The sequence below is a fragment of the Drosophila gunungcola genome, unplaced genomic scaffold (genome assembly GCF_025200985.1).
Source record: "Drosophila gunungcola strain Sukarami unplaced genomic scaffold, Dgunungcola_SK_2 000071F, whole genome shotgun sequence".
Taxonomy (NCBI): domain Eukaryota; kingdom Metazoa; phylum Arthropoda; class Insecta; order Diptera; family Drosophilidae; genus Drosophila; species Drosophila gunungcola.
In genome coordinates, this window is record NW_026453234.1 from 66,854 (window position 1) to 83,278 (window position 16,425).

Consider the following 16,425-nt stretch of genomic DNA (forward strand, 5'->3'; position numbering starts at 1 on the left):
CCGCAGGGCTATAAGTCAGCCTAATGCCGCAGGAAATCAATATCGTTCGTCTTCGCCTAAGAAAAGCTCCATGGCCAGCGTTAAATTTCTGGCCACTGGGAAAGCTCTTTCGGCCATTAAGGGTTAGGGTTTTCCGTGTTTTGGGAGCGGGGAAAAAGTGACTGGCAGTCCACCAGCTCGCTCAATCAGCAGCCAGGATAAGTTATTAATCCATCGAAGTGGGTCACAAAACTGGTAATAAATATTGTATTTTCATCTATCACCGAGCTGTATTGACAGACACTCACAATTATTGCCTTATTATTAATAATATCAAGACAATCCCTATAATTTGTGGTAAAACAAGCCCATGCAACAGAAACCACAAAAATTCAAGCTCCAAAACTACTTAAATATTAACAAAAATATAAAAATGTTCAATAGACTATAAAAATTTAATTTAAAACTTTTTTGAACCACTGGTACTGAGTTAAAAAAAACTGTTGATTTAAGGATAAATAAAAACATGGTTTTTGTAATATGAGTCATGTAGTCAAGTTTTAAAATCAAAGAAAAACAGTGGCTTAAATTATATTTAGAATAATAATATACAAATGTTAAACAAAAAAATGTTTCTTTAATTAATATTAAATTTGATTAAATTGTCTTGCGTAAATTTAAATTTAAATATTTTTAAATTTAAAAAAAAAAAAAACAAAACAAATTCGTTGAAAAACTTCCCAAGGCTTATGTATTTAAAATTGATGTTACGATTACTATTCATAGTTTTTACTAAAAACCAAATATAAAACCGCTCATAATCCGAACACCTACAAAATCGGCAATTTCCTTGGCCCTTTCTTGTGGCTATTTTCATAAAATCAAATTTACACACAACTCGTCGAGGCACGCAAAGGCCAAAGAAACTAAGTACGGGGAAAGCCTCAATGCTGCTTCGCACTAATTGCAGTGAGCTGAGGTGGGTGAAAGTTTGGTGAGAGTTGGCTAAAAGGTGGGCGAAAGGTGGACCGATGTGGGTGATGGCTTGGCTGTTGGCCAGACAGAATGTTTGACTTTGGCTCAATTAACACCGCACACAGAATGGTCGTCTCATAGATTCATTAAAATACAGCAAACAAGGCTGGACAAGATGGAGGTGTACCAATACTACCCCTGCCTGCCACGCCCACACGCCCACACACCCACACATGGACAGGACAAACAAAGGACCCCAGTGAGTGTGTATTTTAGTAATTTGGATTAAACATGCAGTCCGGCGGGAAAGAGAACAACGGCGAGGACAATAGAAAATCACCTGACCCATTAACCAGCAATGCTTACAATGTCTGTCCCTTTCTTTCTTGTCCAGTCTACCAGTCTCTCTCTCTCTCTCTCTCTCTCTCTCTCTCTCTCTCTCTCTCTGTCGCACTCTACCCATCCTTTTCTGGCCGCTGTGTGTGTGGTGTGCCGGTGCTGAAGTTTGAAGTTATTGCTTTCATTTCCCTGTAGTCGCTTTTCCCAGACGCCAAGAATTTAATTAATTCGCAACTTGGCACGATAAGCCAGTACATATCGTTTAAATACGGCGAGTATTTAAGGCCGATTACTAATTCCATTTCATTACATTTTCTCTGATTCAATCATTCAATCATCATTAAAGCTGAGCTGGTTTTTTGAGAAAGCCAACATTTGAATTTGATTTTTCAAAATTTCCTGGCTTCACTTAGATATAATGATTGTTTTAGAACGATTACTTAACCCATTGTCTCATATAATTTTTTTTTTTGAATGGGATTTGCTATTAATAATATTAAAAAGTGGTTGCCAAATAGCTTATTGAAATACTATTTAGATGGTTTTTATTAACAAATTTCCAGGGCCAGTATTTTTCTTTTAAGAATTTTCGCAAAAATTCTATTTTAGCCGACAGACGAACCTCATTAAAATCTGTTGTATGGTCTCTTACACTTCACTTTAAATTGAAAAAATTATTTGACCATCTACTTAAGCAAATTATATTCTTTCCAATTAAAGCACTTTATTTATTTTTGCTTTTGATTTTTTAACTGCTCAACATTTATAATAGTATTAAATAGTATTAAAACTCAATATAGAAAAAACATTATTTAGAAAACAAAAACAAATGTCGGCAATGTTAGAGAACTTTTCAGTTTGTTTTGACAATGGGAAGCCCAATGATTACCGTTTCACCCCAAACCAAATGAACAAATTTTCTTTATTTACTGCCATTTGGGCGCAGCCCAAGTTGCCCAACTAAGCCGAGGCCCCAAAATCCGAATCAAGCCAACCGCAAAAAGTCAAATCGATGAGATTTCTCGGCCAGAGACGACTGTCAGCGTATATATCTGTGGGATTTCGGGGAGGGGGTTTTGGACCGCACCGCAACATGTAGTCGCTTTTTGCTAATTGGGGGCAAGGATGAGATCGAGCATCAGATGAAAATAATTACAAAACAGTTTACTCAATAAAATTCCAAGTGATTTAACCAGAGCAAGGATGTCGGAGCTACAGAGTTGACATTGATTGAGCGAGGACTTTGATGGGGGGAGGGCGGATTTAGCTAATGGACAGGACTCTGAAAAGGACTCACCTCACCTCCACTGCTGACAGCCACACGCAGGTCTCATGAATATTACTCGTAGAAAGGCACAACAAAAATAGAAAAATACACGAAAAGATGATACAAAACCAAGAAACCAAGGAGCGGACTAATTTCTTGGACCTCCAAACACAAAAAAAAAAATAAAAGAAAAACTTTTGATCAAGTTTTTCGCCACCACGGAAAATTAAGATTTTCCCACGAACACTCACACACGCTCATCCCTTTGCGTGTGGACTTATATCGGGAAACTTGCACCCTCACGACCATTTCAAAACTGAATTAACTTTTGTTGCACTTTGGGTTACTTAATCCCCCCTTTCCCATCTCCGAAAGTCTACATACATGCCCCGCACTTTCCGACTTTTTAATATGTATTCTTTTGGCATGGAAAGTTTTTATGTAAATTGGCCAGAAGCCAGCGAAGTTTCAGTGGGTTTCCTTTCGGGCATTCGGATAAAGGTTTACCCACGGATTGATTCACACATCTCTTGTTCGACACTTGTGCCAAGGGCATCTGGGGATTCTAGAAGCTCCGTCTAATTTGTGTTCGGGGATCAAAGTAAACTAGCATACATTTTTTCAGCAAACCAACATTTCCATTCCAGCAGCAAAAAAAAGAGAAAGACCCAAAAATACGACACTTTGCTGCAATTTAAATTTCATGGATTTATATTTATTATACCCTTGCAGAGGGTATTATAATTTCAGTCAGAAGTTTGCAACGCAGTGAAGGAGACGTTTCCGACCCTATAAAGTATATATATTCTTGATCAGCATCACTAGGAGAGTCGATCTAGCCATGTCCGTCTGTCCGTCTGTCCGTCCGTCTGTCCGACCGTCCGTTTCTATGCAAACAAGTATCCCAGTTTTAAAGCAATCTGAATGAAACTTTTTCAAAAGTTGTCTTCCTATTGCAGGTAGTATATAAGTCGGAACGAACCGGATCGGGCGACTATAGCATATAGCTCCCATAGGCACAACGGAAAATTAAATGAAAAAAATTATAACTTTGCTGTTTTAAAATTTTTTTTTATTTCTTCGACATATAGTAATGGCTAAATATTTCAGCATTACGGTTTAAATTGTTCCCATGGGAACAATACAAATATTAAAAAAAAAATAAAAAAATTTAACTTGCCGAAGCTGGCTTCCTTTCTTGTTTAAAATGATTTTTTTCTGAATTTAATTAAAAATATCAACCCAAACTTTCAAAACAAAATTTAAATGCAATTTTTTAGAAGATTAAGACACAAGACTTTGAAGATATACAACTTTAAAATCGGGTGCGTGAAAGAAAAGTTATGGATTTTGAACTGCAGGTTTTTGGTCACTTTTCTGCAAAGACGATATTTCGGAAATTTAAAAAGGGGATAGATACATCGTAATAATGACAAAAAATCGACCCGAAATTACAAACCAATTTTTAAACGCAGAGTTTTAGAGACTGAAGCCCCAAAACATTAAAGATATGCCATTTTGAAATCGGATCATTGAAAGAAAAGTTATGAAAATAAAACTGAGGGTTTTTGGTCCTTTTTTAAACGATCTTTTTCGGAATTTGATTAAGGAGTTATGTCGTAAAAATATCAACCCAAACTTTCAAAACAAAATTTAAATGCAATTTTTAGAAGATTAAGCAACAAGACTTTTAGATATACAACTTTGAAATCGGATGCGTGAAAGAAAAGTTATGGATTTTGAACTGCAGGTTTTTGGTCACTTTTCTGCAAAGACGATTTTTTCGGATATTTAGAAAGGGGTTACATCATAAAAATGACAAAAAATCGACCCGAAATTACAAACCAATTTTTAAACGCAGAGTTTTAGAGACTGAAGCCCCAATACCATAAAGATATGCCATTTTGAAATAGAATGTTTTCAAGATAAGTTATGGAATTAAAAGTGAGGGTTTTTGGTACCTTTTTTAAAATGATTTTTTTCGGAATTTAATTAAGGAGTTATGTCGTTAAAATTTCAACCCAAACTTTCAAAACAAAATTTAAATGCAAATTTTTAGAAGATTAAGCCACAAGACTTTGAAGATATACAACTTTGAAATCGGGTGCGTGAAAGAAAAGTTATGGATTTTTAACTGCAGGTTTTTGTCACTTTTCTGCAAAGACGATTTTTTCGGAAATTTAAAAAGGGGTTACATCATAAAAATAACAAAAAATCGACCCGAAATTACAAACCAATTTTTAAACGCAGAGTTTTAGAGACTTAAGCCCCAATACCATAAAGATATGCCATTTTGAAATCGGATGTTTTCAAGAAAAGTTATGGAATTAAAACTGAGGGTTTTTGGTACCCTTTTTAAAATGATTTTTTTCGGAATTTGATTAAAGAGTTATGTCGTTAAAATATGAACCCAAACTTTCAAAACAAAATTTAAATGCAAATTTTTAGAAGATTAAGCCACAAGACTTTGAAGATATACAACTTTGAAATCGGATGCGTGAAATAAAAGTTATGGATTTAGAACTGCAGGTTTTTGGTCACTTTTCTGCAAAGACGATTTTTTCGGATATTTAGAAAGGGGTTACATTCATAAAAATGACAAAAAATCGACCCGAAATTACAAACCAATTTTTAAACGCACAGCTTTAGAGACTGAAGCCCCAATACCATAAAGATATGCCATTTTGAAATCGGATCATTGTAAGAAAAGTTATGGAATTAAAACTGAGGGTTTTTGGTCACTTTTCTGCAAAGACGACATTTCGGATATTTACAAAGGGGTTACATCATAAAAATTACATAAAAATCGACCCGAAATTACAAACCAATTTTTAAACGCAGAGTTTTAGAGACTGAAGCCCCAATACCATAAAGATATGCCATTTTGAAATCGGATGTTTTCAAGAAAAGTTATGGAATTAAAACTGAGGGTTTTTGGTACCCTTTTTAAAATGATTTTTTTCGGAATTTCATTAAAGAGTTATGTCGTTAAAATATGAACCCAAACTTTCAAAACAAAATTTAAATGCAAATTTTTAGAAGATTAAGCCACAAGACTTTGAAGATATACAACTTTGAAATCGGATGCGTGAAATAAAAGTTATGGATTTAGAACTGCAGGTTTTTGGTCACTTTTCTGCAAGGACAATATTTTCGAAAATTAAGAAAGGGGTTACATCATGAAAATAGCAAAAAATCGACCCGAAATTAGAAACCAAGTTTTAAATGCAGATTTTTAGAGCACTAATCCACAATACTTTAAAGACATACCACTTCAAAATCGGATGCTTAAAAGAAAAGTTATAGAATTAACACTGAAGGTTTTTGGTCACTTTTCTGGGACTATATTTTTCGGAAATTGATTAGGAGTTATATCGTAAAAATAGAAACTCAAAATTTCAAAACAAAATTTAAAAGCAGAGTTTTAGAGACTTAAGCCACAATTCTTTAAAGATATACCACTTTGAAATCGGAGGCCAGGAAGAAAAGTTATGGATTTAGAACTGCAGGTTTTTGGTTACTTTTCTGCAAGGACGATATTTTCGAAAATTAAGAAAGGGGTTACATCATGAAAATAGCAAAAAATCGACCCGAAATTAGAAACCAAGTTTTAAATGCAGATTTTTAGAGCACTAATCCACAATACTTTAAAGACATACCACTTCAAAATCGGATGCTTAAAAGAAAAGTTATAGAATTAACACTGAAGGTTTTTGGTCACTTTTCTGGGACTATATTTTTCGGAAATTGATTAGGAGTTATATCGTAAAAATAGAAACTCAAAATTTCAAAACAAAATTTAAAAGCAGAGTTTTAGAGACTTAAGCCACAATTCTTTAAAGATATACCACTTTGAAATCGGAGGCCAGGAAGAAAAGTTATGGATTTACAACTGCAGGTTTTTGGTTACTTTTCTGCAAGGACGATATTTTCGAAAATTAAGAAAGGGGTTACATCATGAAAATAGCAAAAAATCGACCCGAAATTAGAAACCAAGCTTTAAATGCAGATTTTTAGAGCACTAATCCACAATACTTTAAAGACATACCACTTCAAAATCGGATGCTTAAAAGAAAAGTTATAGAATTAACACTGAAGGTTTTTGGTCACTTTTCTGGGACTATATTTTTCGGAAATTGATTAAGGAGTTATATCGTAAAGTAGCAACTCAAATTTTCAAAACAAAATTGAAATGCAGAGTTTTAGAGACTTAAGCCACAAGTCTTTGAAGATATACAACTTTGAATTCGGATGCGTGAAATAAAAGTTATGGATTTAGAAGTGCAGGTTTTGGTCACTTTTCTGCAAAGACGATTTTTTCGGATATTTAGAAAGGGGTTACATCATAAAAATGACAAAAAATCGACCCGAAATTACAAACCAATTTTTAAACGCACAGTTTTAGAGACTGAAGCCCCAATACCATAAAGATATGCCATTTTGATATCGGATGTTTGCAAGAAAAGTTATGGAATTAAAACTGAAGGTTTTTGGTACCTTTTTATACCCTTGAAGAGGGTACTATAATTCTAGTCAGAAGCTTGCAGCGCAGTGAAGGAGACATTTCCGACCCTATAAAGAATATATATAGTTTTTATCAGCATCACTAGGAGAGTCGATCTAGCCATGTCCGTATGTCCGTCCGTCTCTCCGTCCGTTTCTAGTCTTTCATCTTTAAAGATATCTGCATAAAACTTTCCCAAAAGTTGTCTTTCTATTGCAGGTAGGAACGAGCCAGATCGGACGACTATAGCATAGGAACAATCGGAAAAATAAATAAAAACATTTTTATAAGTCTATAATTTCATCAAAAACGGACGACTATAACATTAAAGCTCCCATGGCAATATCTGCAAGGGTATATGAACTTCGGGTTTCCGAAATTTGATAACCAAACGAAAAAAAATGTGTTAGTTTTCTTGCATTCTGCAAAATACTATTTATCGTAAGTCCTATTTTTATGCTTCGAAAAAATTATTGTAGAATAAATATTAAAAAAAAAAATAAAAAAATTTAACTTGCCGAAGCTGGCTTCCTTTCTTGTTTAAAATGATTTTTTTCTGAATTTAATTAAAAATATCAACCCAAACTTTCAAAACATAATTTAAATGCAATTTTTTAGAAGATTAAGACACAAGACTTTGAAGATATACAACTTTAAAATCGGGTGCGTGAAAGAAAAGTTATGGATTTTGAACTGCAGGTTTTTGGTCACTTTTCTGCAAAGACGATATTTCGGAAATTTAAAAAGGGGATAGATACATCGTAATAATGACAAAAAATCGACCCGAAATTACAAACCAATTTTTAAACGCAGAGTTTTAGAGACTGAAGCCCCAAAACATTAAAGATATGCCATTTTGAAATCGGATCATTGAAAGAAAAGTTATGAAAATAAAACTGAGGGTTTTTGGTCCTTTTTTAAACGATCTTTTTCGGAATTTGATTAAGGAGTTATGTCGTAAAAATATCAACCCAAACTTTCAAAACAAAATTTAAATGCAATTTTTAGAAGATTAAGCCACAAGACTTTGAAGATATACAACTTTGAAATCGGATGCGTGAAAGAAAAGTTATGGATTTTGAACTGCAGGTTTTTGGTCACTTTTCTGCAAAGACGATTTTTTCGGATATTTAGAAAGGGGTTACATCATAAAAATGACAAAAAATCGACCCGAAATTACAAACCAATTTTTAAACGCAGAGTTTTAGAGACTGAAGCCCCAATACCATAAAGATATGCCATTTTGAAATAGAATGTTTTCAAGATAAGTTATGGAATTAAAAGTGAGGGTTTTTGGTACCTTTTTTAAAATGATTTTTTTCGGAATTTAATTAAGGAGTTATGTCGTTAAAATTTCAACCCAAACTTTCAAAACAAAATTTAAATGCAAATTTTTAGAAGATTAAGCCACAAGACTTTGAAGATATACAACTTTGAAATCGGGTGCGTGAAAGAAAAGTTATGGATTTTTAACTGCAGGTTTTTGTCACTTTTCTGCAAAGACGATTTTTTCGGAAATTTAAAAAGGGGTTACATCATAAAAATAACAAAAAATCGACCCGAAATTACAAACCAATTTTTAAACGCAGAGTTTTAGAGACTAAAGCCCCAATACCATAAAGATATGCCATTTTGAAATCGGATGTTTTCAAGAAAAGTTATGGAATTAAAACTGAGGGTTTTTGGTACCCTTTTTAAAATGATTTTTTTCGGAATTTGATTAAAGAGTTATGTCGTTAAAATATGAACCCAAACTTTCAAAACAAAATTTAAATGCAAATTTTTAGAAGATTAAGCCACAAGACTTTGAAGATATACAACTTTGAAATCGGATGCGTGAAATAAAAGTTATGGATTTAGAACTGCAGGTTTTTGGTCACTTTTCTGCAAAGACGATTTTTTCGGATATTTAGAAAGGGGTTACATCATAAAAATGACAAAAAATCGACCCGAAATTACAAACCAATTTTTAAACGCACAGTTTTAGAGACTGAAGCCCCAATACCATAAAGATATGCCATTTTGATATCGGATGTTTGCAAGAAAAGTTATGGAATTAAAACTGAAGGTTTTTGGTACCTTTTTATACCCTTGAAGAGGGTACTATAATTCTAGTCAGAAGCTTGCAGCGCAGTGAAGGAGACATTTCCGACCCTATAAAGAATATATATAGTTTTTATCAGCATCACTAGGAGAGTCGATCTAGCCATGTCCGTATGTCCGTCCGTCTCTCCGTCCGTTTCTAGTCTTTCATCTTTAAAGATATCTGCATAAAACTTTCCCAAAAGTTGTCTTTCTATTGCAGGTAGGAACGAGCCAGATCGGACGACTATAGCATAGGAACAATCGGAAAAATAAATAAAAACATTTTTATAAGTCTATAATTTCATCAAAAACGGACGACTATAACATTAAAGCTCCCATGGCAATATCTGCAAGGGTATATGAACTTCGGGTTTCCGAAATTTGATAACCAAACGAAAAAAAATGTGTTAGTTTTCTTGCATTCTGCAAAATACTATTTATCGTAAGTCCTATTTTTATGCTTCGAAAAAATTATTGTAGAATAAATATTTGTGGTTATTTGACTATTGATTTCCCAGATATATATGACATGAGTCTCTTTTATATTATTATATAATTAAATTTTTAAAAAAAACTGAATACCTCTTAAAGCCTTTGTTCAGTAAAACAAAAGCTGTTTAAACTATTGTTTTCGTATTTCGTATTGCATTTTATTATTATTTCGAACCAGTTTAAAATGAACTTTTTTCAACACCATAAATCCATCGAAAACTTCGATTAACCAATGCCACTTCCGAGCCAGTTGACATGTGTGACTCGTTCCATTAACGATTATCATCGCCTGGCACGCAACTTGACAGTTTTGCCTGTTTTCCCCAGTTTTTGCCACTTTTCCCTGTTTTTGCCAGCTTTCCCATTTTTTCCACCATCTCACCGTTTATCCGGCGACGGGACGCCATTCAACAAGTGCGAAAAGTGCTGCTCATGTTTATAAATCAAATCTGCGGTGCTCGAAATCGGCCGGCCCAATCCTGTCAGGCCCGTAAATTAATCACAACTCATTCGTACATGGTGCGCACTGAGCCCCAAATCCATTTGGTGTCGTCTATTTTCTCCGCCCGGCACATGTGGCCCAGGATGTTTGGGGAGGGAAAGTGTGGGAAAAGTGTGGGAACAGTAGGGGGAAGTAGGCGAAAGGGGCGGCTAAAAGTGGGCGTGCTGCGGAGCATTTAGTCGACGGCAGCGAAACATTTTTGCGCACGTTAATTCCATTAAAAGCCGCATTATGCGCGCCTGGCGATGCCGCAAAAAAACATTTTACGTGCCGACTTTGGAATTTATGGTGCATACTTCGTTCTTCTGTTTTCATTCCTATTTTTGTGGTTTTTTGGCATTGGGAAAAATAATGGCACAGAGATTTTAAAGGACACGCTTATCCATGGTCGAAAAAATATTTATATTCTTTGGGTAGCTTGTGCAAAACAGAAGTGGCTAAATTTGTGATTTAATTTTAAAAACAAATATAAGAATTTTTAAACAAAAAAAAAATTTTAAAAACATTTTCGAAACTTTTTGTTGTACTGAAAAACGGCAAATAGATAATTTATTTACTTTTTTGCTTAAAACAAAAAATATACCTAAAATCTAAGTGACTTAAAGGCAACTTGTCTATGAATCAATAAAATTGTTTTTAAATGTTGTTTATTTTTTGTTTAAAAGAATATGAAATAATAATAGAAGCAAGGTGTATATACCCTATATACTATTGATTTTCAGTCGATTTAAAATATAAAAATAAATGCTTACAACACGATGTTTTAAATATGCATGCATTTCCGCTCATCGCGCATGGGGCGTATGCTTATTATTATTGATTCCAAAAGCTGGTGGGTCATTTGCAGATGATTTATTGTGTGAACTGTTTGACGGATTCGCCCAGCATGTGTCGTAAAAGAGTCACGCTAATGCTGCACTTTTTGTGTATATTCATATATATATATATATATATGTTGTATATATTCATATATATATATATATATATATACATATATATACAACATATATATATATATATATATATATATATATATATATGTTGTATCCAAGGGTGAGTCCTTGCACATCGCGTGTGCGGATATGGATATGGATATGGTTATAGAGGGTGGCCCTTTTGGTCCCAGTTGGCCCATAAATACGCACGTACGACCCCCGTGACCCGGCTTGTGACCCCGCTGACCCCCGTGAACTGCCATGTGACAATGCAGCTGCACACAGGTAACACTGACCGCAAGTGATATGCTCCAGTTTAATTACACTGCACTAATCAGCAAATTGCGGCAAACTGATGGCAACAGTCATGCAAAGCGTGCTGCGGTTTTCGTGCGGCAAACGACAGTTTGCTGTGCTATCCCTAGCCCGTAATTGGTCAAAGAGCATTTGTATCGTTGGCCAAATTGCTAGCATGCCAGTTCTCGCCATTGAAGTCCCCATCTCCGCAAAGTTTCCACTCGTTTTGCACCAGAATACAGGCCTCTTATTATAGATATTCGATGAAGCCTTGAGTAAGCATTTCTTATAAGAATCTATAAATTTCTTCTTTTCGAAAAACGATTTATTGAAAATTTTTTTCACAATGAATTGCAGAAAATCTTACATGCACCTGGAAAGTTGAACCACCGCAATTGACCTCAATTTGGCAACCTTTGTTCTTCTTGTAATTATCGAAATTGCTGATAGTTAATAATAATAAGCATCTGAAAATAAATAGTATATTTCGATTTTTCGACATTTTCCAAGATCTTTAGGAAAATGTAGATAACAGTTACTTAATAAAGGTTTTTTTTATTATCTTGAGTTTATAGCCCCGTCCTTTTTTATATTAATGTTTAAGTCAAGCACAAGCCCCACAACTATTCCTATTTTTCAAATGTATTTATATAAAACTAAGTTGGAGAAACCCAAAAAATATACCAAGTAACTTTTCTGCATTATTTGGACTTCAAACTGGCTTAGAAGTTCGTAGCGAAATTAATTTACGGCAAACGAAAAGTTGGAAAATTGATTAGTACAGTTGCATCGAAGGGTTTTCCCCGTTATTAAACTAGCCAGGGGCATTGCACTAGCAGCGAGGAAAGCGTGCAGCCAGCTAAAGGCAAATTTCACCCATTTCCCTCCCATTTTCCTGCCATTTTCCCCTCCGCTGTGTAATTTTAATGAAAGTGCACTGAAGTTGACTGGTTTCTGTGCAGCATCCGTGGCCGCTCATGTGCTACTATCCCTAGTCCAATGTTATTTACGCTCAATTAAGTTGCTGCACATCCCCCCATAGGCACTTTCCATCTGGATTTTCCCCATTTTCCGCTGTAAGAGCTACTTATATGCAACTATAGCTGTGAACAAATTGCATTTGCAGTCAATTTCTGCTTCTCAGTCTGTTGGCTTTGTCTGACAACGGACACGCCCACCGCCCTTTTCGTAATGAAATACAACTGCGGTTGAATTACTTGTTGATCAAGAATTCTTTTAAATTAAATATATTTTCCTCCATACATTATTTATGTATGTATTTATTTAAACAGATTATTGCTTTAAATTTCTTCATGTCATAAAATCTGTACCACACAATTTGAGTTGATTTTCAAGAGAAAATACATAAAAAAAAAATAATATTAATATAATATTTTTGTATACTAAAACTTTATATTCTTATTCATTTCATTTAAGCTTAATATTTATCTTATGCTTTATATTTAAAAACTATTTTTAGATTAGCAGATGTACAAAAAAAAAAAAAAAATATTAAATATACTTTATACCATTTTTGAAGGGGCAGTGCTATTTTTTTAGCCGCAGCTGTGGGATTTGACTAAAAGCGCCCGTCACAAGCCATTAAGCTGCCATTGTTTTGGACCGACCCCTAAAAATCTGGCCATACAAATACAATAAAAGGCAAATTTCACCATCTAGCCCTTACCCCTATATATTTTGCAGCCATCTCAAAAAGTTAACGCTTGATTTCTGCACTAAAAACCAGAAGTTTGCCATTCTTTTGGATCATTAGTTAGTAATTTATCAAAGTCATGAATTTATATTATATACCCACTGCCAGCCACGCCCACACTCCCTCGAAGAGCCACCGCCCTCCGGCAGCTGCAAAGTGCAGATGCAAAGTTTTCAATGCGGCAGCTGTCATAAAGGCAAATGGGAAAAGCAGGAAGCCAAGTAAAGTCAAGTCAAGTCAAGTCGACTAAAGTCAACTCAAGGCGGGGCAATAAAATATGAAGAGCCCGACCAGAATCGGAAAAGTGCTAGCTGGCTGGCTAGCTGGCTGGCTGGGGCCCCCAAAGTAATGGGTCTCCATTTTGTCGTCATTCAGTTAGTCAAATTTGTAGCGCGCTTCTGATTAAGATTCGCCAGCAGCGTGAATAGTTTTTCCCATTTAATGGACCATTAAATGCGAACAGTCGAGGGCCGAATCAAGTTGAGGGGACTCTTTTGGATGAGGAGTGAAGTGCTGAGCCGTCCACAGAGAAATTTCAATTAATAACTCTGCAGGTTTTTATTGTTAAACAATATCAATTATTTTAAAAGTACGCCATTTGCCATTTTGATTATGTATATTTTTGTACATTAATTTTAAAATCAAATGCTCAAAATCATTTCTTTAAATCCATGTCATTTCTCAATATTTATTTTAAGTCATATTAATAAATTTTAATTATATATTGAACGAAAACTTATATGAATATATATTCTAATTATTACAGAATAATTACAGAATTCAGATTGAACTTTATTCTAATGTTTATTAATTTGTGGCTCCGTTGCAAAATATCTAAAAAAGAAGATCAGCCACATTTAAAGGATTTTAGGAATATATAACCATATTTTTTAACACATATGAATTTTGTATAAAAAAGACAAATATGTAGACAAGAATAAACAGGATTATTGAACATTTAAATTAAAACAGTAATTATAAAATTATCATCTGAATGTCTATAAAGCTCTATTTTTTGCTGTACTATTATAAAGCTAAAAGATATTAAAAAACTTAGTAGTAATATATCTAGAAAAAACGTCTCTCAGCCAATTATTTTTTTTTGGAGCCAAATAAATAGTAATTAAAACTTTAGTCAGATCCAGTGCTCTTTTCGCGCTGTGGAGCTTGGGTGAGTTATGTCCATGAGCTGAACCCAGCCGAATGACAGTCCTTTTGGAGTGCCCCATCCTGGCCATTTGTGTTGCTCATTTCGGTCGCATGCCCTGCACTTGACAATGCAATTTGCGGCAGATTTCAGATTCCAGACTGCGGACTGCAGGCTGCAGATTGCCGCCATGAATCGCCAGCTTTTTGCCACAGGTTCCATCTCGACATTCATTGCATTAGTTGGCGAGCTTAGTTCTTGGCCAGCAGAGCAATTAGGTAGACCCCAGTTTCAGTTTCAGATTCAGTCCTGTGCAAATGCAAATGCCATAGAGGAACTCGCTCGGTTCATTAATGCAAAAATATGCGTAAAGTTTTTCGGCCCACATTCGCACTGGCCAGGAATTCCTGGCATCCTCTGCATGGCAAAACTTTCTGGATATGAATGCGGATGGACTTCGCTTCCTGGCTCCCCAATTGTATTGAAAGCGGGAAAATTCAAAGAGCCAATGGTAATTCAAGTTCGGCCAAACAATCCTGGGGATTTGTGAACACGATTGTCCCACGGGCAGTGTCCTTTATTTTGCCAGCAAATTTAAGTTCTCACGAACGTTGGACTTTATTCTATGTGGTTTTTAAGCATTCTATGTTTTTTTTTTGCATTTATCGTGTTAAATATTTATGAATTATTTATGAGGTGTTGTAAATCTTAAAAAAAAATATGCTTATTCAAAATTGTTTAAATATAAGACTTACTATTAATTAAATTTATTTATAGACATACTTTACTGGCATCGTTGATAAGGAATAGTTAAATTATAAAAAACCTGAAAATACATTAAATATTAATAAGTTCTCAACCTTAAATTTCAACCAAATTTCGATGCGAAACAAAATAAACTTTGATTGAAAATGCAAATTGCAAATTAAATTAAGCTTAAATATAAGAAAAATTAAATTTAAAAGCTGATTTTGTACAAAGAAATTTGACTAAAATTATTGCACATACGCATCGGACTATAAACTTTACATTAAAATTCAGTCAACTGTCAACTTATAATGCTTTTAGAGATTTGTTTGAATATACATCTTCCTAGTGATAGGCTACATTCCACACAAATATTTTGACGCTTATTAGAAATTATTTAATAATATGACGTATACGCCCTTGCAACAATGGTATGAAACATAGGCATTTGTAGGGTTCTTTCAAATAATTCCATTGAAACGAACCTTTTTTGGACAGCTAATGAAATACGAATCACATTTGGTGATTGCCCTAGAACCAAAATGTGAGTGACAACGCTGGTGATGGCGGTGATCAGGTCGTTTCCCCACTAGCTTTCGGCTCATAATGTGTTTCCGCTTGTCTGATTCATTTAATTATGATTTCCGGTGTCGAGGCGAACTGAGTGCCGACAGCCGAGCACCGGATCCTGCGAAAGGAAGGGTGGCCCGCGCACACGTGGCCATTATTACAGCTACTTGATTGCTAAGTCCTGCCTAGTAAGACCTTTTACAAAAAAATAACCTGTCAAAAATAGCCTAGGATATGGGGAACACTGTTTATGAAATACTCTTGGAAAACAAAGGAATTATTAACACTTCCTATAAGACAAAAACAAAAAGAAATTAAGACGTCAAAACTTAGGTTTCGGAAAGCACTTATAAAGGTGTCTAAAAGTATGCAATACATAACATAAAATATATTTTAAATGATTCGAAGTATAAATAACTTATAACGAAAAGCGCAGTTCCTACTTTCATTGCACACTTTCAGGCGCATTCATAAATTATTTTTTAACACAGTAATTAATTAAGCTGTCGCTTAAGACAAGATGTTTTTAAATAAATATATCAAGAAAGGAAATAAGATTTAAGTGGCATAAACAGTTTAAAATTCATCTTAGTCAAAAACCATATTTCAGCATTCTAACCGCTGAAGATGTGGCTTAAGACAAGTTTTATTTTTCAGCTGGGCCCAGATGGATTATGATTGCTGGCTTGGCCTCCAAAGTTGGCTGAAGCTCGGGCATAATGTATATAGGGTATGGGTATATCAACAACCATTCATCAACTCCCGACAAGCAACAATTTTCCCCTACCGCACGGATATCTATCCTTTTGCAATTTGCTTGTATTAGAAACTCATTTCCGTTTGTAATTGAGTCGCTGCCGCCAGCTGGTGCA

General features: G+C 34.6%; 1 protein-coding gene across 9 annotated transcripts in view; it reads left to right on the plus strand.

Moving 5' to 3' along the window:
- LOC128264452 (uncharacterized) overlaps positions 1–16,425 on the plus strand; it is a 110,043-nt gene that overhangs the window by 55,000 nt on the left and 38,618 nt on the right. The gene's annotated exons all lie outside the window — the stretch shown is intronic.